Source organism: Silurus aristotelis, assembly GCF_946808225.1.
Source record: "Silurus aristotelis genome assembly, chromosome: 8".
In the NCBI taxonomy this organism is placed as follows: domain Eukaryota; kingdom Metazoa; phylum Chordata; class Actinopteri; order Siluriformes; family Siluridae; genus Silurus; species Silurus aristotelis.
In genome coordinates, this window is record NC_139581.1 from 16,029,987 (window position 1) to 16,057,856 (window position 27,870).

At 38.5% G+C, this 27,870-nt stretch overlaps 1 protein-coding gene and 1 long non-coding RNA gene across 3 annotated transcripts in view; one reads left to right on the top strand and one right to left on the bottom strand.

The window, feature by feature from the left end:
* The window catches only part of rtn4rl1b (reticulon 4 receptor-like 1b), a 172,177-nt gene that overhangs the window by 61,820 nt on the left and 82,487 nt on the right, over positions 1-27,870 (bottom strand). Inside the window, exon 1 of one of the 2 annotated variants that reach the window (XM_083548702.1) lies at positions 2,838-4,070. The exons of the other annotated variant lie outside the window; for it this stretch is intronic. The gene's annotated coding sequence lies outside the window, so the exon portion shown is untranslated. Of the gene's footprint in view, positions 1-2,837; positions 4,071-27,870 lie in introns of those variants that run through there. 2 annotated transcript variants of the gene reach the window in all.
* On the top strand, positions 16,650-24,522 carry LOC310729978. The gene is made up of 3 exons (XR_014534708.1): positions 16,650-19,445; positions 19,531-20,689; positions 21,225-24,522. It is a non-coding gene; the product is annotated as an uncharacterized lncRNA (long non-coding RNA).

Consider the following 27,870-nt stretch of genomic DNA (forward strand, 5'->3'; position numbering starts at 1 on the left):
AAGAAACAGAGAGACACTGAAATCTGAAAAGAAAACTATATATATATATATATATATATATATATATATATATACAGTGAGGAAAATAAATATTTGAACACCCTGCTATTTTGCAAGTTCTCCCACTTAGAAATCATGAAGGGGTCTGAAATTGTCATCATAGGTGCATGTCCACTGTGAGAGACATAATCTAAAAAAAAAAATCCTATTTTAATAGTTTTAAATAGTTTTAAACTATTTATTTGTATGATACAGCTGCAAATAAGTATTTGAACACCTGTCTATCAGCTAGAATTCTGAGCCTCAAAGACCTGTTAGTCTGCCTTTAAAATGTCCACCGCCACTACATTTATTATCCTAAATTAGATGCACCTTTTTGAGGTCGTTAGCTGCATAAAGACACCTGTCCACCCCATACAATCAGTAACAATCCAACTACTAACATGGCCAAGACCAAAGAGCTGTCCAAAGACACTAGAGACAAAATTGTACACCTCCACAAGGCTGGAAAGGGCTACGGGGAAATTGCCAAGCAGCTTGGTGAAAAAAGGTCCACTGTTGGAGCAATCATTAGAAAATGGAAGAAGCTAAACATGACTGTCAATCTCCCTCGGACTGGGGCTCCATGCAAAATCTCACCTCGTGGAGTCTCAATGATCTTAAGGAAGGTAAGAAATCAGCCCAGAACCACATGGGAGGAGCTGGTCAATGACCTGAAAAGAGCTGGGACCACCGTTTCCAAGGTTACTGTTGGTAATACACTAAGACGTCATGGTTTGAAATCATGCATGGCACGGAAGGTTCCCCTGCTTAAACCAGAACATGTCCAGGCACGTCTTAAGTTTGCCATTGACCATTTGGATGGTCCAGAGGAGTCATGGGAGAAAGTCATGTGGTCAGATAAGACCAAAATAGAACTTTTGGGTCATAATTCCACTAAATGTGTTTGGAGGAAGAAGAATGATGAGTACCATCCCAAGAACACCATCCCTACTGTGAAGCATGGGGGTGGTAGCATCATGCTTTGGGGGTGTATTTCTGCACATGGGACAGGGCGACTGCACTGTTTTAAGGAGAGGATGACCGGGGCCATGTATTGCGAGATTTTGGGGAACAACCTCCTTCCCTCAGTTAGAGCATTGAAGATGGATCGAGGCTGGGTCTTTCAACATGACAATGACCCGAAGCACACAGCCAGGATAACCAAGGAGTGGCTCTGTAAGAAGTATATCAAGGTTCTGGCATGGCCTAGCCAGTCTCCAGACCTAAACCCAATAGAGAATCTTTGGAGGGAGCTCAAACTCCGTGTTTCTCAGTGACAGGCCAGAAACCTGACTGATCTAGAGAAGATCTGTGTGGAGGTGTGGACCAAAATCCCTCCTGCAGTGTGTGCAAACCTGGTGAAAAACTACAGGAAACCTTTGACCTCTGTAATTGCAAACAAAGGCTACTGTACCAAATATTAACATTGACTTTCTCAGGTGTTCAAATACTTATTTGCAGCTGTATCATACAAATAAATAGTTAAAAAATCATATATTGTGATTTCTGGATTTTTTTTTTTAGATTACGTCTCTCACAGTGGACATGCACCTACGATGACAATTTCAGACCCCTCCATGATTTCTAAGTGGGAGAACTTGCAAAATAGCAGGGTGTTCAAATACTTATTTTCCTCACTGTATATATATATATATATATATATATATATAGTTTTCTTTTCAGATTTCAGTGTCTCTCTGTTTCTTTCCTGCTCTGTGTGCATATGAAAATAGAAGGTCTGGGATGAAAGGGCAAAGGAAAAAAAGATTTGTTACTAAAATCTACCTGTATAAAATCTTTTGGATTGGCTCAAGTGTCTTATCTGAGTTATGTCCTCATCAACATAAGGGTTCATTGATGTTTACAAGCTAGTTCTAATGTGTTTTCAACTGTGCTGTGAGGCATATGCAGCTAGTGAGAACGAACTCACAGTAACTAATTTTTTTCAGAAACCATCCATGCCTCTTCAATGGCAAGCTCAAGGTTGCATGATAATGCAGCTGACTCCAGGTTCAGCCTTCGTGTCTGCATCTTATTAGTTACACAATCTTGAATTCGCAACAAGCCACTGGAATAAAATTTAATGCAGCTGTGGAAATCAACATTGCCTACCCGATAAAGGATTCTATTTCAAACTCACATGGAAAAATTATTATTGGGTTGGATTAACTCCTCCCTCCCTTCCTCCCTTCTTCCTTCCTTCCTTCCTTCCTTCCTTCCTTCCTTCCTTCCATCCTTCATTCCTTCCTTCCTTCCTTCCTTCCTTCCTTCCTTCCTTCTACACGTCTTCCTTCTGCAACTCTTTTATACTGGGTTGATCGATCCAGAGCCAATCTCAGTAACACTATAACAAAATTTGGAGGGGGATTTACTCTGGGGCAATTAAGTATTCATATTAAGCTTATATTTTGTATGTTTTTTGACAGTGGAAGGTACAAATGCTAACTGCTACACTATCATGCCACCCACCAAATATGTCCTTCTGGGAAATCAAAGAGGAAATGTAGGAAAGGAAGAATAAATTTTTTTGTGCATGCTGCTCACATTTATTTGTGGCTTGATCTGCCTCAATACCAATGGAATTATGATTATTATTATTAATATTAAAAACCCTTATAAACTATACTTTCCCCATCCATGTGTACAAAGCATAAGATTAGGATCGTTGTGACATGATTAAAGAGGTTTGTCTTCAGTAAAATGGATTAAATGCTGGCCTATATCACAGCAAAAGAAAGCCTCAGAGGAGGCTCAAACTAGCTCAATAAAAGCTATAACTTGTGTGATCTCATTACCTTATTTCTCCTGCAGGCACACACAAAAAGCAGTCACCCCAGTTCCTCACAAGAAAAGCCTGGGATTAATAGCACTCACTTGCCTTTGCTTTGAAGAGCCCCTGAGATGTGCAGGTTTGGTTTTTAATGTGAGTCCACTGGAGGCTGCTTACTCATGCTCACCACTCCTCCCAAAGAGAAAACAGCCCTCCCTATGGTTGGATTCAACCCAAACCCTCACAACCCTGTTTATTCTCAAGTCTTCCAGCACTGTGCATTCTTTAAACATGCATCAGTCCCTTGTGCCCACACCAGGAACTTGCCAGCTGCTACAGCCAGCACTGAGGCTGACAAATTTGGCACAGAGTTATTTCCCCAGTTATTTCCCCATGTGGAAGCTATGTGGAGCTGGAGGACACCTAGAATTCCAACAGAAATGTTTGGAGAAGGTCATATCCTCATTCAAATGCTACATCACTGCTTTATCCACAAGAGTGACACACATCATCTGGCTCATGGGTCAGAACAGCGTGATGGACAGAACATTTAAATTGGTCCTTCAGCAAGACCATAGAGCCACTTTAGAACGTCAATATTTGTTGGTAGGATTTGCATGTGAGCATCCCCTCAGTACTTTTGTTGTAATAACTGTTCAGAACACAAGCCACCCTTTTACCATCTTAATAAAGTCAGCTATGTTTGCTTGGCTGTTATCTGGCTGAGAACATTTCGCAGTGTCTTGCATTTGTATCAATTCAAAGGCTGAACAATGTGAATGATTGCATCTTATTGCAAACAAATGAAAGCTTTCCTCTTCCTTCTCCTACCTGCCTTTCATTTCAATGAAATTAGTTTTGCTTTGAGGCCTGACAACAGAGAGAATTTCTTTCATCTGTCCCATGTGAGCCAAAGTTTTCCTTAGTTCTTAGTCTGTCTGAACAAAACCAAAAGGTGCAGGAAATCTATCTGACTACATAATCAATTAATGTTATTGAGTTTTCTGTGTCTTTATATGCACAACATATGATTTGATTGTGGCACAGATGGAACAACCACTAGATTTATGTATTGATTGTATTAGTGTATTTTTAGAAAGCTTGTTAGCATTGTTCAAATTGCATTTGTTTGAGAGTATAGAGCACCAGGACACAAAAATGTCACAAGGAGGTATTCATTTTCACAGAGATGCACACGGACCTGCACCTTGTGACCAACGGCTTTTGTACACCTGACTAACTCACCCATATGTTGTCCTTTGCCAAACTGACTTACACAAAAGATGTGGTTCTTCAAATAAAATTCGCTTGTATGCTGTAGAATAAAGTATTCCCTTTAAGGATTACTTACTTGAATTAATCGGACAAAGCATGTTCCAGAATGAAATGCCCCTATGCATAAGGTCCATGAAGACATGGTTTGCCAAGGTTGGTGGAGGAGAACTTAAGAGTCCAGACCTTAACCTCAAGGAACACTCTTGCTATGAACTGGAACATAGACTGTGTCCCAGGGCTCCTCTCCTGACAACAGTGTCTGACCTTACTAATGCTCTTGTGACTGAATGGGTAAATCCCCACAGTCACGGTCTGCACAAAGTACAGTAGAAATCCTTCACAGAAGAGTAGAAAATGATATATATGTTTATGTAATAGGAAAAAAAAAAACTACATTTGCAGGCAGGTCCAAAAATTCTTTTTAGCTGTTTTAGCAGGATTCGGAAAAAATATCCCTGTGCACTATGAGAGACAAAATTCCCAGTGTCTTCTGGGGCATAGTGTTTATAAAATCTCTTCCGGTTTTGGCAACAACCTGTTTTGGATATACAGATATAGAGCAATAACATAGAGCAGATATTGGGCAAATACATATAGTTTGCCTCATTGCATCACACCCCTCCTCTACAGATTAGTCTTGCAGATTTCAGCAACTTACACATGCCATGTTTTTTTGGGTTTTTTTTTTTATGTATTTGTTTATTTTTTCCCATGTTTACTTTTCACTGCCATGATGAGCTACTGTATGTTCATCAATAAGCTTTGTTTCTACTTTGTCTAAACTGGACTACGCATATATTATCAAAATCAGAGTGAGGAATTTCAATACATCTTCCATACACAATAAAAATGCAGCAAATTATTGCTATTCTTAAAACCTAAATGTAAACCTTAACCTTTAACCTTTTCAGTAACCAACAGGACTCATTCTCACACCCTCACACCCTCACACATACACACACACACACACACACACACACACACACACACACAAGACACACACACCAGACACACACACCAGACACACACACCAGACACACACACACACACACACACACACACACACACACACACACACACACACACACACACACCAGACACACATTAACCACCTCCTTTTCCCTTTCAATTCCCTTCACATCTCATTGTAGGGGTGAAAGGGAAGGGTTGGAGAAGCTAGACAGGGAAATGAAATTCTATTGAAGTTGAAATGAGAGCTGTGCCACTGAAAAGGGTCTTACCTGTGACTTTGATGCTAAGATGGTGCTTTAATAACTTTTTACACACAGAGCAAGAGAAGGGGGGGGGGGGGTTAGGGGCGGTACACCCACACTACCCCAGCTACACCTCCTTGTCCCTCAAATACAGTATAAATACAAACAGTAACGAATCAGATATCTATGTGACCATTGTGAGGATTCAGGTCAGCAAATATGTGTAGTTTTAAATCATCAGGAATCCAAAAGGTCTGCATGTCTTTGGGATAATGACAAGCTTTTGTCTTTATCTGTTTGTTTTGCGGATCTCATCTCAACCTTGAAGAAATCCTCATTGTTGCCTGTCAAAACACTGTACTGACACTTTCAGAGGATTTATTTTATCTGTGCTCTCCAGAGACAAGTCCAGCTAACACTTTTTTTTTTTTCTTTCCTTTGGCATGCATTTTAAATCTCTCCTTTTCATCTTGACTATTTCTGGACTAATTCATCCCAAAGGATGTGATCAGGTTGAGTCGATATGTTATTGCTTGTTGGCTTCAAAGATGATGAGAGTAGCTTCTTTTTTCATTTTCTACATAGCTCGTATTTTGGTGATTTGTTCTCTGTGTGTCCTAACCTGACCGCCACATATCCTCCATTTTGTACTAAAGGCTTTATATCTTTCTTGCAAATAAAGTAAGACAAAACACAGAGAGGAAAATCCATTGTCTGGCCTATTTTGTCCTATTCTATGTGTGCAGCACCAATCACCCAAGTCCCAGACCACCCAAAGAAACTAGCAACTAGGAGTATATGTATTTTATTACCGTTACTGAGGCATTGGCTGGATCAGCTACATTTTCTTTAGCTTTGACATCATATAGTGCAGAGCTCTGTTCTATTCAGGGCCAAGCCTCTTCTGAGCAGTGTGTATGTTATTAGCATTGAAGATGGACACCAACTAATTAGATGTTATCAGAGGCTACATTGCAGGAGCCCTATTACAGATCTGCCTGACACAGCCACTCTTCACCACTAATAACTGTGCTCATCCAAGCCAAATTAAAACTGAAAGGCCTGAAGAACTGCAAGGGTCTCTGTAGACAGCACACTAAAAAGCAGACACTCTAAAGCTTTGCTTACACAATCACCTCGGATTTGCATTACCTGCATGGAGGTTCCAGAGGAACCTTTGTGTTTGGGCCTGGGGAAGAAAAAATGCTTCACATGGAGACCACCTGTCATGTTCATTATAAATTGCTACTTGGTGTAGAGGTATTGTGTATGTCTGAGACTTTCATTTTCATGTTAAGTACTAATGTATAACAATTTACGTGTTTTGGAATATTGTCTAATTGAGAATGGAAGCAATTCCATTTATTGCTCAAATATGCTGGTGTTTTTCTTCATCACCAAGTTAAAATACTGTAAGAATTAAGAGCATGGATCATGAAATAATCGCATTTGCAGCTGATCAGTCAGAAAGACTGTGGATTTGCGGTTGCTTTACTCTAAACGGAAATGTGAAACCAAACCATAGGAGCAAAGTGCCTTCTACAGACACTGATTTTTTTTCTTTAATTTGTCACATGGCTATATGTGTAGTTGATGGTTTTTGCATAGAGAGTTGAGGCTTATGTTGATAGGCTGGATGAGGTAAAATAGCTGTAGGCTATTCAGTACTGTATGTCCCATTGCCTGAGGCTAACAGATCCTAGAGCAATTCTTATATTCCAGTCCATGCTTCTGCCATGCTTATTCTGTAATGTAATATTAACTACATCTCTCTCTCTCTCTCTCTCTCTCTCTCGCTCTCTCTCTCGCTCTCTCTCTCTCTATCTCATTGGGTTTTAGCGTCTGCAGTACCTTACAGCAGCTGTATATTTGCCATTTGGTTCTTTGCAGTAGTAAAAACTGCCCGGAGAAAGAGGACAGACCACCTCAATGAAATCAAGGTCAAATCCACAGAATAAAATTACATTCATGTAATTTGCAGCGAGGAAAAGCACAGAGGGCTGTTTCTGAAGTTGTTGTGAGTGTAGCAGGAAAAAAAAGTCCTATGTATAAAACTGTTGATTTTATTCCCACCCGTTTTATAAACATAATAGGGGATATCCTTGAACTGTTTGTCCTCGTGATGGGACAGGATTTGAATGAATTTAAATGATCTTAATTTTCACCTTGAAATAGATTTTTTATTTATAGTGTCAAATATTATGAATAGCCGGATCTTTAATAATTATTTAAAAATATTATATCTCAATATTATCCTAACTATTTTGAGATTTTATGCATACTTTTGCCATCGGTATTATTAGTTTGAATTATCTTAACATAAAAAGTTGGATATTTGTACATACCTGTATATTTTTCTACTTTTGGAATAACTTACAGTATTTTTTCTTTGTTATTTTATTTATTTTAAGCTATATAAAAAACAAAAATCAAGCTTGCACTCACTTTGATTATACGTTTTTTATCCACCCGAGTCATCCAGCTAAGGTAAAAGTCACTCACAGCATTTAAAACACAAGCCTCATCATTGACTCTTCACTTGTCTGATCTATATACATGCCCAAATTACTGGTTAAATATCACTGACTAATTCAGAATGATTATCAGGCTGCAGACGCGGAAGCAGATAAAGTCCAATCATGTTCTTTATTGAGGTGCAAAAAACAAAACACTCATACACCAATGCAAACCAAAGCAAACCCAGACATCCGCTCGTAACGAAGTATCCACTATGAGCGCGAATGTCAAACGCCTAATCCCAATGCAAGTAAAGCTTTCGGCAATGAGTACTTCAATAAGGAAATGGAGTTCGGAGAAATAGCCAGCGGTGAATCCCGGCGTTTGAGCAGCTACGCGATTTACCTGCATGACAATACAACGACCGACAGCCTGTGACTCAAGAACGTGAGTTTATGTAGTCTGATCTTTCATGAGCCACAGCTGTCGGTAATCTTGGGAAGCAGCGTGACTGCTATCGAGGGGGGCGTGGCAGGGGGGATCTCTGACAGCTACAGACGGGGGCGTGGCAGGGTGAATCCCTGACAGCTACAGAGGGGGGCGTGACAGGGTGAATCCCTGACAATGATGCTCTTTGGGCTTCATTTATTATTGTTGTTTTAATTAGGTTATTTACACATTTTAAATCAAGTGTATATGTTCATACACAATATATGTTAATAAATAAAATGTAATATTTTCTATGACACTCAATCACTTAAAAATCTAAATGGCCACTGGCATTTATTGAACTAGTCAAAGCACACTTAGCTAGCAAGGTGTTCGACTTTTGGGCAGATACGCTGTTTTCAATGTTTTATATACTACATAGATAAAAGTATTGAGACACTTGACTTTTTCAGCCATATGTGGTTCTTCCCCAAACTTTCACCACAAAGTTAGAGGCACACAATTATACAGAATGTCTTAGGATGTGGTAGCATTACATTTTCCCTGCACTTAAACTAGAACACACAAACCTGGCATTGCAATTGTGCACAAAGTGAGCAAAATCAAGATATGGTTTACATGGGTTGGAGTGGAAGATCTTGAGTGGCCTGCTAAAGAGCTCTAACCTCAAGCCTATCAAAACCATTAGGGATTAACTGAAACGCTGACTGCACCCCAGGCCTCCTCACCTCACCTCACCTACATCAGTACCTGACTTTACTAAAACCCTTGTGGCTGAATGAGCGTAAACCTCCACAAACACATCTTCACAATCAAACACCTTCCCGGAAGAGTGGAGGTTATTGTAACAGTAAATTGGGACTAAATGTGGGTGGAATGTTCAAAAAGGTCATATGAATCTTATGGTCAGGTTTTCACAAACTTTTGTCCACATAGTATATCTGAAGATATATGCCAAGGCAAGTTATCCTAAATACAAATATTACCATGTTATTTTGCCCAAAATCTTCAAGTTGAGGTGGAAGCTATGATATTTGGTAATTTCTGATAAAAAAATTTGCCTGTTTTGCCAGAAATCACTACAATGACATCCGACAGGTTTTCCCACTACACCGCACATATGCATGTATAAGTGTTCCTGTTATTATGTCCCCCTGCCAGTTAATCAGACACAGTTCTCACCTGTTCAGCGGCTGGTAAATGTGACAGGAACAGACGGTGGTAATGAAGGAGAAAGAGAAACAGAGAGAGTGTGTGTGTGTAAAAGAGAGAGAGAGAGAGAGAGAGAGAGAGAAAGAGAGAGAGAGAGAGAGAGAGAGAGAGAGAGAGAGAGAGAGAGAGAGAGAGAGAGAGAGAGAGAGAGAAAGAAAGAGAGAAAGAAGAAGAAGATGATACATGAAATTTGATCAAGTAGACCAGTGGAGTCTGCACGGGTCATGAAGAGCCTGGAGCATCGGTCTGCATGTTTTTCCCCCAGATGTGTATATGAAATGTTTTCTGTTCCTATCAGAGGATGAAGGGAGTTAGTAGAACTCTCAATAATTGGCTCTGATAACAGCTTAAACAGAAAGTACTCAGAGCTGGCCTAATATCTGACAGTAAAGAGAAAAGCTGTTTTTTAACCACACTTTCTTTCTAGCGCACTGCATCCAGATTAAAAACATTGGAATCTATGAAATAATTGAAACTGGTTCACAGAGCTCAGATATATGTTGGATTTGCCAAACGCAGCATCCCACTTACCCCGGCTTACATGCATACATTATTTAAGATGTCTATTTCTAGCACATGACTGTGCAGTGCACAGTCTCAATCTGTACTGCATTCTGTAAAACATTTTTTTTTAATTATTTTAATAGCTTTTATAGTTTAAATAAGTTTTAATAACCTGGATGCTGTCTGACTACTCTACGCTAAATTCTGTGCAACAAACGCTACCACCACAATGCAGAAAATAACTTTTTTCTTACAACAGTTTTTTGCTCTAACCGACGTACATTTCCCAACAATTCCCTAAGCACTGACTATGAATGAAACTCCTCAAGGGCATCCTAAATGTGAAGGCATTGTTATGCTGAAACGCTCAAGTTCTCCAGCCTTCATTAAACCCATATTGTTTTTCATCCAGTTACATAAAACAGCTTTGGTTATAACCTTATATAGACAGTGTTCTCAAGTGGCTCGTCCACCTTTTTTGCCTGAGGGCTGCGGGACCGCTTCGATTTCCTGTTCTTTTGTGGTATTAGAGGCCAGAAACGGTTAGTGCATCTAAAAACAAGGTGCAGTTTTCTAACTGCATATGGCCATATTACTCAAAATTGTCTTGTACACTAACTATACTTTTAAACTTTTCAGTGCTATCTGGTAATTGGCATCAGTTTTCTTTTAAGTCATTTAAAAAGAATGTGTGGACTAATTTAATTATGTATTTTTCTCATTGTCAACTGACTCTTACTCCTAGATCCCCTAAATAACGATATTGCACTAGTCTCCATCTCTTGATAATTTAACTGCTAAACCTAGACATATGAAAAGCCTAGTCTTTGGTCAGAAATGTGAGTTTGCTGTCATGTTGGATTGGACCTACTGGCACATGATTAAACTTAGAGAATCCTTAACTCACAAGGTTTGATCAGGTACAAAACCACATTTTGTCGAGTCATGGCAACGGAAGAGAATGTACCTAAATGAATGGTCCTGTTTGAAGAAAACTAGCAACAAGCCCAAACCTTTCTCTTTCTCTCCTTCCTCAGATACCACATACATCTCTCTATCTCTCTCTGTCTCTGACAGATGGCACTCAAATAATCTGCACAAATCAGCATAATCATCATGGCGACTCCACACTGAATTAAAGGAGACACATTTGCATGCATACTAGTCTTCAGCAGTTTTTTTTTTTTGCTCTTTCACAGGCTGTACAGTCAAATCGATCAAAAGTACCCATCTGTCTTGTCGAATCAAAATCATGCTCTTATTATATGCCGGCATTACAATGCATGTATGTGTGAGGGGTCAAGTAAGGTAAAACAATATGGTTTAACTAAAGACAGAGCCTAAATAGTGAATACACTATTTCAATCTGCCATGGAAATAGGTGGAGTCCACCAGATTATTCTCTGCTAATGCTTTTCATTCACAGCGACCTTTTTACGGAATCAGAAAATGATCCCCCTTCTGAAATAGTGTCTTGGGGCTATGGTTTACATTAATGAAAAAAGATTAGATCTTGAATTAAAAACCACTCAGTCCCTGCCAATGCAGCAGGCTGGCGTTAACCGAGGCTTTTAATAACCCCTCTTCCTTCATGTAGGCAATTTGCACACATCTCTCATACTGATACAAATATAGTAAGCCTAAATACACATTTCCCTCCAAGTGATCTTGAGAAAAAATTCAAGTGCTTAAAATTGATAGAAAAGAAGGCGCATTTACAGAAAATATGTACATGTCTGTAGAAAAGTTCACCTCAAGAAGTCAACAGAGTTAACATTTTTGGCAGAGTTCTGATTTCCCTTTTGTTTCAGCTAATGCTCACATTTCATGTTGTCAGGAGACAAGGGCAAAATCTATTTTTTTCACCATCCCAGAGGTGAAAACAGCATCTTGCAAACAGGACAATATAAATGACACAGTACTGGACAAAAAAATCTACGGCACACCTTATTTTGGGGTACAAAAACATTGTATATTTCCAGGCTTAACCTGGTGTAATGTTACAAAAAATTTTGTATATCTGTAATGAAAGCACATTCAGACAAAAAAAACATAATAAAGTTTAGCATGCAAAGAAATCTCAAGAAGGAACATCTCAGATTCTCCAAAATGCTGAGTAAAACCCATTTCTTCATTTAAAAAAAATGCACAAATTGTACCTGATATTTAAGCTAAATGCAAAGTGTTGACACAACAAAAATGTTAATATTTGTTTTGTTCATTACTTTTTATTGCTCTTTAGAGCATTTTATAGCATCATTTTATTTTTTGCTGTGCAGCCATTTTTTTTGCATGTGCAAAATTTTCACACAGTACTGTATATTTCAATAACTTGTACACCATTTTCTTTATTTAAAACCATTACAAAATGTGTCTTGTGAGTTATGTCAAAATAATCTCACCACTTTGTATTTCATGCGCACAGTTTTTGTTAGTTATTATTATACAAGTTATTAAGGATGGCCTTGCAGACAGTTGTTAACAGATGTCATTATGTCTTTGACTTAATAATGAAGTCAATAAGAAAGACATCATTATTTAAAGGTAGTATTTTTGAAGTAGTATTTGAACTAAATTTCCTACTATTCTGGTTTAATAAGTTTAGTAGGTTTTGTAAGTTGGAGGACTAGCAGTGATACCCTTTGCATGAAATGAACAAATCCAATCACATCACCTTCCCCTCGATTGAATTCATACACCACTCACCACAAGATCAGGTTTCTGTATCCTGGTAGATAGATCCTATTCTCCCTTATTCTCCCATCGTATTGAACAGTACTGCACAGTGCACATATAGCTAGCATAACACAGGAAAATCAGTCACAATCCCGTTCTTTATCATTTGCCTCCAGAAAAGACCATGCACATAATTCTCACTCTCTCGCCACTATGCTATCATTACTAAATCTCACATGGAGGCTTTTGGAACATGTCTAAAATGTCTTTTAACTTTACTGAACCTTTAATACGCAAAATCAAATGCTGCTGTTTTTGCTAATGTGGAAAACATAAAGTACAAGCTACAGGGTTTACAATATGTAGTTTTTATGAAGAGGTTTAATGGTTAGCGGTTTCAGAGCGGATATCAGTTCGTCACATTGGCTTGCATGCAGCACCCCACTAATCACTCACCTGCTTACCTTGCTGCTGTGAAACAGGGTATTTAAGAGGAGAAGGTCAGGTGTAAAATAGAGAGCTGCCATGCCGCGTGACGAGCTTTTGATGAGGAAATCCATCAAAACCACGGGCGTATCTGCCGTGTCTTTTTTTCGGCCTTGTTCACCCCATCTCTTTTACACTCTTTCTTCTACTGCCGTCTTTCCTTTTGTCACTTTAGACGCCTTCTGAGTGGCCTGTTAAAATTGATTATAGCCTGCATTGCATGGAGAGCACAGCATTCAGCCCTGCATGGATAGCCTATTTGCTACTCAGTCGATGTTTCTGTAAATCAACGGTGCATCATGTATTTTTCACTGAAGACCTGGATCATTGCAAAGGAAGGCCTGTACTTTTTTCTTAATGTCATTCAGGACCATGTTCACCAGTCTGTTCTGATAGGGTCGCCACGCAAGAATGCTTATTTGAATTACAGTGAAGCCTCTGCAATTGCCTTCAGATGGATTCAGCAAATAAGGCAGTCAGCCTGACCTCGCTTCATTTGTAGCCGTGTGCACATCACACGTTTCTAATCTCAGATATTGTTTTTGCTCCTGCAGATGTTTCAAGTTATGAACCAATTATCTGCATGGTCGGGTTTTCAGTGCTTCATTACAATGTAATAGAAAGCTGAGATGTACAAGGCACCATTAGCAAAACCCAAAAGTGTACATGTGTGAGTAATGGTATAGCAATTTCCATTACAGTTCCGTTCCATTACTGTGAGCAGGGACATTACCATCATCACATGCCTCAGGCTTATAAGGGTTTCCACTCAAGTTCTTAAATGTCTGGTCATGATCACTTAGGGCAAGAAGAACATTGTGGAATTTGTAAAAAATGCAATGAAGAAAGTAGTACATGTAACATTTAGTACCTCATTTCAAACCTAATAGTTTTATCTTTTAGTTCCTCTTGAAATGATAATAGTTTATTGTCCATTTAACTATAAATTCAAATTTTTTTTCTCACAGTATATAGTTACAAAATTTAAATGGATTCTGTTAAAAGACAGTGGACAATAAAGCTTCTCCTCTATCACTTTTTCCAGAGTTTGTGATTTAAGGCAACAACTTAAGTTCAAAGATATTTAGATATTCAAATTTGGATGGCAGGTTTTCCTTGATTTGATCATTTAAGAGTGTCTAGATAAGCTGTAAAGCATTTGCCATAGAACTTCGAAAAAAAGAAAAAAAAGCATGTTTATTAAGATTGAGTTGAATTTGTAAAATAACAAACATGCAGTAAATACAATGTAGTATAAACACACCGAATAATTCAAATATAGATGACAATATACAATATACAATGTATAAAGTTTCAAGTAATCCAAGCAAATTCCCAGAGCGTATGCTTTGTCTTTAGTGTGAAGACAAAACTACCATTCACGGTTTCGTTAATGCATAATCATTTCATTCAATACAGGATAAAGTAGGAATATCTGATGCAGTAGCGCTCAGCCAGGCTTTCTCTGGGTGTGCCATTACAAGTTGCATTAGTGATTTTCTTCCCCAGCCTCTCTCATCCTGTTTGAATATTTCAGCTGTCTGTCTCAGAAGGAGGCTGAGAATATGAACCCAAGGCCACTGCATCGCCTCCACCCCTCCAAATTCAATCTGTACTTTTGTTTGGAACAAAGAGTCCTCCTATAGGCAGCAGGTACAGACTGGTTGCAGCAGCATGTGCGGGATCCCTGCACACCAGCAAGTGCAACATCAGTGAGCTGAGCTCTCTCTGAACACATGGTGCATGCTGGGTAGTGCTGCCTCTCCCTGCCAATGAACCCTTAAAGTGCTTTGATCTTACCCTGCACTCCTCACTTTATCAGTTAGCAATCTACATCTACCTGTCAGGCGAACCACCCTGGCATCTCAACGACTTGTGAGAACCTCGGCCTAAACAGCTTCTATCTTGTACGCAGAAGGAATCAACTCAAATTTGAGCAGGTGCCTAGGTAAAAAAGCTAATTTAGCATGTAAAACACACCGCACACACAGAACGGGGGGTGGAAGACTTCCAGAATGCGAAACACATAGAAAGAAAGATTATGGAGAGGTTGTGGGAGGGAAAACACAGACAGACATGGATGGCTTGTTCCCATGCCTTGATTCGATGTAATTTGTATTGCGTAGTTCAACACAAGTGCATCAAATCACAAAACTGCCTTGTTCTTTTTGGAAATATTTTTTTTTATCATGTGTTGTGTAACTTGCACATTATGAATAATCTAGGGGATTTCATTTATTAAAGTAATACTTTGCATGTGCAAGCCAATAAATTGTGGGTGCAGTTAGTGGGCATGTTGTGGATAATGCAAAATTAGAAGGCAAAAACCGTTAAATGGTTGTGTGCACGTGAAAATACCCACGTGTGTTTGTGTGTATGTGTGATAATTGTTCTTGATCACCATGTTGAGTTCAAAAAGCTCACATTATTTTTTTCATTATCTGAAGATATTGAGACACACTGTAATTCCCAGAAATGTATTGTATTATTTAATTTGGTGCTTAAATGAATAGAAAAAAAGCCTTGCATAAATGTAATACTTGCCCTTCAGTCATTTTGATTTGTGCATACAATTGTGAAACCCTAACCCAGTGAGTGCTGTACGGCCTATGCTGACACTATCTTGTATTTTTACACTTTCACTTAGCCTCAAATGGTATAATCATTAGTATGCAGAGCAATAAAAAGCAGATGTTGTTTTGCTCAGTGCGTTTGTAATATTTTTTTTTTGGCAGGGGTTAACAAGTTTGCACGTTTTTTTACAAAGTATCGCATCAAACGAAATGAAAAGAAATCACTTTAATCCAGGGTAACAGTGGCCTTTTCCCCTCATCTCTTGAGTAAAATTGCAGTTGTGACCATGCCTTTAAGAAATAGTTTTAAAAGTTCTGCTTCAGGTTTTCACAGCATTACCCCAACGTAATTAGTTCTCTTTAGCAGTGTTGAGGATCACACAACTTAAACTGCAATTTACAATTTCTCTTCAATTAACCTTTTCTGTGACCGTATCCTAATCCTGCACAACTTTCAAGCTGTAATCCACTAATTACTATCAAGAGCAAGTACTCTGCCCCTTTGTCCCTATTTAAAGAGTTTGTCGCTTGTTACCGAGTGTTTTTAGTACATACGTTCTGAAATATATTTGAACCGAAATTTAAAAAAGAGATTAAAGAAAGCGGCGAAAGTGCAACGTTAATAAGTTCTGACTAAACCCCTTCTCAAACAAAAGTAGCTCAGGTCATCCTACATACTTTGAACACTGTGTAGGGGGTTACAAAGTACATTACATAAAACAGCTGATTCATCATTGCTATACTATTTTACAGCATAAAATAATTGAAGTTTTTAAAATTTTCTTTCTATTTTAAGTGACTCACGATAGTAGTGAAGTCTAAAAGGCTGTGTGTGTGTGTGTGTGTGTGTGTGTGTGTGTGTGTGTGTGTGTGTGTGTGTGTGTGTGTGTGTGTGTGTGTGTGTGTGTGTAACCGAGGAAAGGAAGGTAAATACAGGAACTAATAAAACAATAATAATAATAAAAGCATCAATATATTAAATGCAATGGGTTTTTTTTTATCTTTGTGACATTCTACCATTCCAAATGTATACCATATGCTTAAGAATAAAAACACATTCTGCCACTATCTAAAACATTCCGGTTAATACTTTAGGTCAACAAAAGTATGTATGGCATACTGTCATGACATTTGGCATTAAAAATGCTACAATGAGATTTGCACACAATTGTCCTCAAGTGTGCCATGAAAGATCATAGGTTTTCAGGTAAATGTGTAATGAAACATATACATTATATGGAAATGTGCCATTAAATTTACAGTCATGACATTTTATGCACAGTTGTATAGCGGTGTTTTTTCTTACGCTCAATGGGAATTGTAATAATTCACTGTATAAACAAAAGTGGGACACAGACTTTTTCAGCCATATGCAGTTCTTTCACAATCTGTTACTACAAATTTGGAGGTGCACAATTGTATAGGATGTCTTTGGATGGAAAATTCTGGAAATTTTTCAGATATATCGGTATGGCAAAGTGTTACCACTGCTCATATCACATCATCACATAGAGCAAAAAAATAATATGCAGCACAAGTAGGAAAGTGAGGTTGCAAATCAACAGCCTGACCTCCATTATCACTCTCTTGGGACATGAATGCATGACTGGGACTTTTTGCTGCTGTGCTACAAAACCGCTTACAGACATAATATTTTGTCTTTATTGTGCAATGTTTTTATTGTTCTAAGTATCTGTTGTTCTGTTCTCTGTATTTATTGTCCTGAACTTAGTCTCACACTGTGGTGTGTTATACTTTATCTAGTCCTGTTGTTCTGTTCCATGTTGCACCTTGGCCATGGAGAAACAACATTTAGGAATGACAGTAACAACCCACTTCACTGACAACCACTGGATACCACAAACCTAAATATGAAAAACAATTAAACTGCAAAACCTATTTCCTCTATTTCTATAAGAATATGAAGCTACACTTTTTCAAAGCACAACACTACATCAACAGATTGTTGTCATGCTTTCCAGAAGCCCTCCCTCAGGTGATTCGTCAGTCCCTGAGACCCATCTGCTGTTTGAAATCTATTTATCACTGACCATTTTTCTGTCTCGGCTCGCTGATTTATGCCTGATAATTTAGACATTCCTTTGCTTTGAAATTCAAATGTGTCTGTTGAATTGTCAAATTACAGAATGCAAAGCACTTCACAACTTCGAGATTCTATCTATCTATCTATCTATCTATCTATCTATCTATCTATCTATCTATCTATCTATCTATCTATCTATCTATCTATCTAGGGCTAGGGTCTACAGTATCTATACTATACTATACTATACTTTCCTACAACTATACCATATGGACAATAGTATTGGGACACTTGACTTTTCCAGTCATATGTGGTTCTGTTATAGCTACACACTTTACAGGATGTTTTTATACATGGTAGCATTACATTGTCCCTCCTTTGAACTAGGAGACTCAAACCTGTACCAGCAAGACAGTGGGGCAAAACTCCATTAAGATATAGTTTACAAGGCTATAAAGCTCTGACCTTAACCCTGTTAAACACCTTTGAGCTGAAATGCAAAGCTGACTGCACCCCAGGCCTAATCACGTTACATCTGTACATCTTAGCAGAAAAGTGGACGTTACTATAACTGCAAATGAGGGTTAATGTGGAATAGGATACTCAAAAAAACACATACAAATCCTATTGTTCATATTGTCCATCCTTCCATCTTTCTATCCATCCATTACTTTATTAATACAGCAAAACACTGGGGGTTATGATGGTGCTTTTGTCTTTGCCAAAGTTATGGTCCAGAATAAGAGGTTGAAGCAAACTGGTCTGGTGGCAAAAGGAGGGAGGCACAAAATATGGACACTAAATTAAAAGAGCAACAAGTTTGCTACAAAGGCCGAAATTAACGATGCCGAAACATGCAGAGAAAATGAGTTTCAAACTCCTTTCCAGCACAAACTGCGTTAATGACATGCGACAACATCTATTAATAAGAAAGGGAGCAGAGCAGGAGTGTGGAGGAGAACTGCAAGGTGGGAAACACGGTTAGGCTTAAAGAAAACAGAGCACTGGAGCAGCAGTGTAAAGATGTGGGTAGATTGCAGTGAATTTAAGGATGGAGTGACAAATGCAATGTACTTCAGTGTTTACACTCAAATAGCTGCCTCAGGAGGTATGACATGGCAACAGCCTCATGTGCAGAAATATTTATATGTATTACATGATATATGCAGTTCACATACAAAATGAAACAGGATCGTCTGGGTCCTGCTCATGCTAGGACTGAAATATCTCCTTTGGTTAACTTTGGCTGGTCCCCAAGAGCTTTTTTTTCAGGGAGAAATAGGCAGCTTGTATTAAAGAGAAAAAAAGAACTAAAAAGGCAAACTGTCTCTGGGGTTAGTGTTAAGGTTAGATTTTAAAGCATAGCATTAATTAGTTGCATTAATAATTATGTCAATGACAGTCCCCAAAAACAGTTGTGTGTGTGTTTGGATATACTCTGCTTGATAAGGTAGGCATCTGGTTTTTAATGCATTTATTCAGTTACAGCACCCAAAGCGACTGTCTCTTTCTTTCTTTCTTTCTTTCTTTCTTTCTTTCTTTCTTTCTTTCTTTCTTTCTTTCTTTCTTGCTGAAAGTCACTCTTGATATGAACAACTGCATACAATTTTTTACATTTTTTTTTTTTATACAGATGAAGTTTAGGTGCACAGATAAATCATGTTAGTAGTAGTGCTAATAAAAAAAAAGGCTTTATGCCAGATTTGAAAAGATGTTTTTTGTGTGTGTGTGTGTGTGTGTGTGTGTGTGTGTGTGTGTGTGTGTGTGTGTGTGTGTGTGTGTGTGTGTGTGTGTGTGTGTGTGTATATGCGTGTGGCTGTAAGGCAGTGTGTTTCAAAGCTGGCCTGAGATAGGTGATGAGTAAAGTGATTTTTTTTATTTTTTATAAAACTCTTGATTTATTAGAGTACTGTCTGCAGCGAGAGGAGAAGGAAGGCATAAACTGCATCCAGCTGGGAGAGCTGGGAGTCCTGGATGCAGTTTTTTTTAGGTTCAGGTGCAGTGAAGACACGTCTTCACAACTGCTCAAATTCAGCCTACAGCAGGATATTTACAGATAGCAAGTGTTTTCTAAAAAGCACGTTATAGAAATGCTGTTTAAAACTGCATGACTAAAGGGTCTGCCATTATGTAGAATTTTGTGATTTACTACTAACCTGATCTGATCTTGTATAAGGTCATGCCCTGACTGTTTACAGCACACTACACTGCAGTTTGCATCAACAGCAATGGTAAGTGTCTGGAAAATATGTTAATGTGAGTCACTGTCCAACAATACTATACGGGAAAAACTTTTTATACATCTGACCATAAAATGAATGTGCTTTACGAACATCCCAGAATCCCAGTGCATTTTCAAGCATATTTTGCCCATTTCCAGTTCTCATTTGCAGTTATAAAAACCTCCATTCTTCTGGGAGGATGCTTCACTACATTTTGGAGTGTGGTTGTGGAAATTTGTGCCCATTTAGCCACAAAGGATTTAGTAGTCTGGTCCTGATGTAGGGTGAAGAGACCTGTAATGCAATATGCATTGCTCTTAATCTTAATTAAGGTTGTGGTCAGATATCTATAGCAGGAGAATTAAGATCTTTTACTTTAAACCATATGTTTATAGAGGTCCCTTTGTTCACAGGGGCATTGTCATGCTGGAACAGGTTTGTGTTTCCCAGTTCAAGTGTGGGGTAAATTTAATGCTACCACATTCGAGGACACCCTTTACAACTCTGTGCCTCCGACCTGTCACAGTTAGGATAAGTAAAACATGGCTGAAAAAAGTCTGGTGTCCCAATACTTTCGTTCATATAATGTATCTCTCAAAGGATTTTCCTCAGTATTTAATATAAAAACCTCATAAAATGACTACATCTACATATTTGCTCAAAGCATAATTATAATGATATGGCATTTGTTATAACTTTGAAATAAAAAACTTTTTAAGAAAACAGTGTTAAAATAAATCTCTGAATATGATCATGTAATATGAGTTTGGCAGCGGGGCGCGAGTGGAGGGCGGAGCCGGACGGAACGAGCGGTAAGAAACACCTGCAGCTGATGAGAGTAATTAGTGCGCTCTGTTTCAGTCCGGCAACACCAATAAAGAGGAGAGAGATGCCAACCCCGAGGAGAGTATTACCAAGCAGAGAGACGAGAGAAAGGGTCACCGAACGGGGACTAAGCCTGTGCCGATGGAAAGACGTGTCGGCCGGCAAGTTATCTCGGGTGAACGCGAGAAAAGGCGTGCCGGCCCGTGAGGAAACTCGGGCGGCGCTAAGAGAGAAAGCGGCCGATCCGCGAGTGAGACGGGCGGACGCTGAAGGAAGCGCGTGCCGATCCGGAAGAGACTGCCGGCTAACGTTGGGAAGGAAGGGCGTCCCGAGCCGCGTGGGTGTGGGTGAGCCCTGGCGTGAATACTGGAAGGGAAAGCGCCAGGGTGGAAAGAATAAAGATGGCTCTGCTTGGTGAACTATTGCCTGTCTGCCTTTCTTCCAGTACGGGGTCATTGAGTTTGTTACAATGAGTTACAGTAAATACCTGCAAAACTTGTGAATTGCTTGAGCCTAATCACACATAATACCACCAAACATAAGAGTTTTGTTTAGGTAACTGGCATGTCAGAATTCAAATTAATAAGACTGGCTTTTTAGATTTTAAAGTTTTTATTGATAGTGAATGTAGCTGCGATGTGCCTTATTTTTGGTTTTGGCCTTTTGAAAACTACTAATAGTCTTAAACTCAAGTCATTCAACTTTTATGTTATGCAGTATTTAAATTATATTTCATGTAAACACTTGAATATTCCTTTAAAAGCAAAAGACAGGCTCTTTCAACTTCAGGGTGAGTGGCTATGGATGCTTGTCAGTCTGTCATTTGATATATAATACAGTATGTAATATCTATGTCTGATGGTACAATCGAAAGCAATGTAACATAGTGCGTCACTGAGTATGTATGCACAACCACGTCGCTCCCATGTGTCTGGCCCTACATGTGAATCCTCAGTAGATGTGTGTGGTAGATCAAAGAGGCTTTGAGAGCTTCTGTCCACAAACTCGCTCTGCTGCTGCCTCTCTGTGGATGTTGTGTACTCAAACAGACAAGCCTATGAAATACAGCCCTGGATTTGATGAACCTCGGTTCAATTATTGATTAAGCTCTACACTAGCAGAGTGCAGATAGAGTGCTGTTGTAGCTACTGTTCACCAAGGTCACGTCGATTTTATACCAGCCAACAAACCATCCGTAATAGATAGTATTACATACATATATGATGGTACTACAGACTGTAGCACTACACTGTTTGTGATCATATTAATCCTTATCTCAAAGTATTGTAGAGTTCACATTAATTTTCAAACATACTATGGCTTTTATTCAGTAAAATTAAAGAAAGACTTTGATTTATATTTTAGAATGATGGTGAGAAACTTACCTGTCTAGACCTGTTAGAGGGTCCTTTAAGGTTTATCACTGGCTACTTCCAATAGCATTTTAGCCTACACATCAACACAATCACAGTAAATTTGAAAGTTAAATTAACATACTAGACTCTCTGAATGTTCCCCTGTTCGAAAGGGCTTGGCGCAACCTCGTACAATAGTACTAAGTACTACTGTACTAGCAAGGTAACCAAATTTAAATTCTTTCGGATGAATAGACAATGTGATAGATGTATAAAAACACAGATGTGCATTAGGAAATAGAAAGCATGCATATAGGATCTGAAGCTTGCAGAATGAAGAAAGACCATGTTCTTTAATATGAACTTCCTGCACTGTGTGATGCAATCACTGCAATAATGGTCAGTGTCAAAAAGGTTACTTCTGTGTTCATAGTTCATAGAAAATATTGTGGCAAAAGACCACAGAAATAAATAGGTCAATGAGCAGGCTTATAATAAAAGTCAAGATAATATCCATATTTGAGATAAACTATGAACTTGAGTTATGTAGCTGAGGTTGAGGAACTGTCAGATCCAGTATTCAAACACCATGCGAACAATGCTGACATTTCTTCCTCTGGGGCATATTTAATTCAAACAGACAAACCAGCAAACAAAAAAGTAATTTAGGCCACATCCACTGTAGATACAAAAACAGATATTTGGAGTACTATAGAGAAGATATAGACAGAAATGTATCTACACTTATTATTACACAAGCAGTTTTTCTGTCCTTTAACAAATCAATTAGCAGTGCTTGTGTGATACTTTTGCAAAAAAGAGAACGAGAAGAGAAAGCGAGGTGACAGAGAGGCGATACAGATAAGACATTCTAAGAGAGGCTATTCTGTTTCTCATTCCTCCATCTCACTCTAATTAGACAGGCTAGTGTGTGAGCTGAATCCCAATCAGACACAAGGAGGGACAGATGCTTGGTATGTGCAATGGGATATGCACATGTGCTGGCGTGTGAGGCAATGGGAGAAAAACAGTGGATGATAAAAGCAGAATAACACGACATCAGAGAGGGGCAAAAAGTAAACAGGGTACATGCTGTTCAGTCTCATCGCAGTGGTCAGCAGGATGCAGTAAGATAGAGGGAGAGAGAATTGACAACACTGAACATTTCTAAGAAAAATAGGAAAAAAGGATTAAGAATAAGAAGCAAGAGAGAAGAGAGTGGCATGTGTTAAGCTGTTGATAAAATGTCCCCAACCAAACCCGTGTCGAGTCCGTGTACAAGGAGGGTCAGACGTGAAGAAGAGACAAGGCCATGGGAGCAGCAGTCTGCCAGCGTGCTCAGCTTTAGCAAGGGCTCTTTATTTAGCTGCTTCGAAAGACTTCTAAATAAACAGTAACACATTACTTCAACCCTGCAAAACTGCCATAAACACGTCATAATGAGGTCAGTGTTGCCATGACAGATACAAACACTGCAAAACAGTACAGTGTAAATATTCTTAGGCACATGCCAATTAATTAGATGTTAGGTGTTTGTTATATGACATCTGCATGTTTTTATGTTACAGAAAAATATTTGTAGATAACTAAAGAAAGTAGCATACAGTCAACCCTCAATAATTTGCGGCTCAGTAAATTCGCGGGTTCTCGTTTGGAACCTAACTAACAGCAAGTTACGAATATAGTCAATGTGCAGCTTATATAGCAGTACAGATTCACAGTCCCCTGAAAAATAACTCCATTCCAATAACTCCATTCAGAATACATCCATTATTGTCAAAATAGCTGCCAACAAAAGTGAGTACACCCTAAGTGATAACAGCTGTATGTCATTATAGCCAGATGTCCTATTCATCATGTTCATGTTTTTGTCTGCTTGACCAGACCATACAAAATTTGTGTATCTTGTATTAAAGCAGTTAAAATGTGGTGCTTTGTGTACAATTCTCTCATACTGACCACTGAATGTTCAATATGGCACCTCATTGCAAAGACTCTTACAAAGATGGCCCAGGCTATAAGAGGATCAGTAACACTCTGGAACTGAGTTACAGTACAGTGGCCAGGTTTATACAGAGGTTTTCCAAGACGGGTTCCACTCAGAGCAGGCTACACAGGGGTCGATCAAAGAAGTTGAGTCCTTGTGCTGTGCGTAAGGTGCAGAAGCTGCTTTAAAAACAGACACGAGTGCTGCCAGCATTGCTTTAGAGGTTGCAGAAGTGGAAGTTCCGCTTGTCATTACTCAGATTATATGCCGCACACAGTTTGCATGGCCGTCGTCCCAAAAGAAAGCCTCTTCTAAAGCTGGCTCACAAGAAGGTTTGCAAAGTTTGCTGAAGACAACCTGTCCAAGAGCATGAATTACTGAAACCATGTCCTGTGGACTGATGACTAAGATAAACTTGTTTGGCTCAGATGGTGTCCAGCATGTGTGGCGACGCACCTGTGAGGATTCCCAAGAAAATTGTGTCTTGCCTACTCTTGCTTGGTGGTGGTAGCATCATGGTCTAGGGCTGCATGAGTGCTGCGGGTACTGGGGAGCTGTGGTTAATTGAGGGAAACATGGAATCCATCATGTACTGTGAAGCAGAACATGATGCCCTCCCTTCAGAAACTGGGCTAAACGGCAGTTTTACAACATAATAACGATCCCAAACACACCGCCAAGATGAGAGCTGCGTTGCTGAGGAGGCTGAAGGAGAAGGTGATAGAGTGGCCAAGTATGTCTTCAGACCTGAACCCTATGGAGCACTTGATGTCATTATGGAGGAGTGGAAGAGGACCCCATCATCAACCTGTGCAGCGCTAGTGAATTCCATGTCCAAGAGGATTAAGGCAGTGCTAGATAGCAATAGTGCTCACACAAAATATTGACACTTTAAAGAGAGTTTTGAGATGTTCACTCAGGGTGTACTCACATTCATTGGTTGTTATTTAGTCAATAATGGCTGTTTGTTGAGTTATTTTAGAGAACAGTAAATCTATACTACTATTAAAGCTGCACAGTGACTACTAAGTTTTATTTCTATAGTACTGTCCTTTGAATACATATATTAAAATGGTTGGTGAAATGTGAGGTGTGTATGTGTATATATATATCTGCCAATGACCACAAATAACAGTTTTTAGAGCAGAAATCTAAATAGGACACCTTAGACAGAGGGTAATTATCTATTTGACAGCAGCAACCAGGATGAATTATAGATAAAAATTAATGAATTTATGCTAGGGCTTGGAAAAGTTTTAATTAGAAGCAAGAGGATAAGAACAAATATCGAGCCTGTCTAAATGTAATCAAAACAACAATTATGTTTTGCTAGCGTTATGATTCTTAGCAGTATCATTAGAGAACTCATGTCCAAGCTGTCACTATTGTTACAGATAATATTATGACAGGTCCCTTGAGGTCTGTGAGGAAAATATATAATTATGCAATATCTTACATACATATATTCTACATTACTGTGATACTGCGTTTATGTAACAGTGACATTAATAAATTCACATAGCTGAAAATTCAAACACATTATGGCCAAATATTGTGCTAATATTTCTTAAGTGAAAATAGTTCCAAAAGCTTAATAGAGCATGGATTATGATAAAATTAAAGTTTTATGTTGAGCACACAACAAGCAGAGTGATGCGATTTCAGTGCAGTTGTTCTGAATATTAGCAATGTTGGAACACTGTTGATTTAAATTGCTTATTTGTGTTAAAATACACTGGTTCTGAAAGTATTTTGGTCAAGACCATCTTTGCTAATCAAAACAAAACAAAACTCAGACCTCTCCTTGTATTTTCTTATTTTTTTGTGTAAAAAAAATGGAGTTGATCAATCTTTCAAAGCCTGTCACAAACGTATTTCTCATGTTGTCTTCCTAGCTAAAGGAGCAACCTCCTAACGACATAGTCACACTGCTTAGTGGTAAGTCTCATGTGTAAGCATTATTTCTACATTTTTGTTCCCTCTACATTTTGTTTCTTCTTTTATCCTCCTTATTTGACAATTTGTGATCTAGCTGTCCCCTCATGACACTGCACTTTATTACTCACTCTTTTTACTCTCATTCTATCTTAATGTGCCTCTCCTGCAGTACTCTCGTGGTTCCCAGGGGGACATGTCAAACTCTTTGGGAGTTATTGGAATAACACGGTACATTATAGAGTACGCTTGGTAAAAGTCTGCATGTGACATAAGCAATCATGAGTACAAGCAATATAATAAGTACTGTATAATGCACATAGACATAAACCATATGATTTTCTAAGGCATTTATGATGTGGTTCTGCCAGTCTAATGACAAGTAAATTGGTATTAAATAAACAAACACTGAATTAATGGCCTTTTCACACATACATAATAACACCCACAGAGCAACTGGCCAGATAGGTGTAAGATCTAAAGTGTAAAGCACGTAAAACTAGAAGGCAGTACACACACTCATTACTGTCATTAAGGGCCGAGCATTGCATCTTCTTCTTGGATGTTTTTTTTTTGTTTTTAATATCACTAAAGGCTGAAGGAAACTAATCTGTGGTTTTGCCTTTTCCTCTAGTAAATTTAGGAGCAGTAGATTTTTTTACATTCACTGATGTAAGTGCCTTCTTACTGCTAAGCCTAAGAAGCCATTTCTTACATCAGCTTTTCAAGAGTCAACAAGATTTTCTTAACTTTTCAATTTCTAAATGAAAATTAAGAGATCAAAGTCACTTTTACTTATTTATTTATTTAGAGTTATGCAATATATCTGCTTTTATTACTACTACTTTTGAGTTTCTATAAATCAAGGAGAATAGAGGAAAACAACATTTAAAAACGATAATCAGCTATTTCTTTTCAGAAATGTAGTGTGAGATAGCAAGCCAACATACTAAAAGTCTAAACTAGAGCTCTTAGAAACCATTTAGTCTTTATCAGTGAAACCCAGGAAAAGAAAATTATGTTTAGAGCTTTAGAGTCAGAGATACTATCAACATCTTTCTCCATGTGAACAGTAACCTTTACCTGAAAGAAAGAGTTTACAACAGGTTTCCTTTCACTGGAACGGTGATCTCATGTGTACACTTGAGAAAACTGATAAATTACAAGTCCCTTCGAGAATAATAAGAAATTATAATTATAAGTTATTAAATACACTATATTAACAAATCATTTTGGACATCTGACTATAAGATTTGTATGTGCGTTTTGAATATGCCATTCCACATTTAATCTCCATTTGCTCCATTTATTAACCGCCTCTCTTATTGGAAGTTACACTAGACTTTGGAGTTTGATTGTAGAGATTTGTTCTCATTCAGTTACAAGGGCATTACCAAAGGCAAGGACATGATGTAAGGTGAGGAGGCCTGGGTTGTAGTCAGTGTTTCAGTTCATCTCTAAGGTGTTGAGATTATCCAAGTGAATGAGATTAATTTTATTACCCTAATTTTCATGTTTTATGTGCAGTATAATTCTTCACCTCTAACTGCAATGTATTGCATTGCTACCATATGACTGGCTTGTTGAAGAATTGCATTAATGATCAGGAGCACAGGTGTGCAAAATAAAATAGCCAGTGGTGTAATTTTATAATATTTAATTTTTTTTTTTTTTTTAAGGTTTTCGCAGCTACATGAATGTGGAACAGCCAGGTTGACTGTAATATGTTTCCACACTTTTCAGCCCTGCTGCTTGATCAAGGATTTGGCTCTGCCCCCAAGAATGGTCCTTATCTGCTACATACTCATTGTGCCCTAACATGAGCTGGCCTGCTTTACAGCTT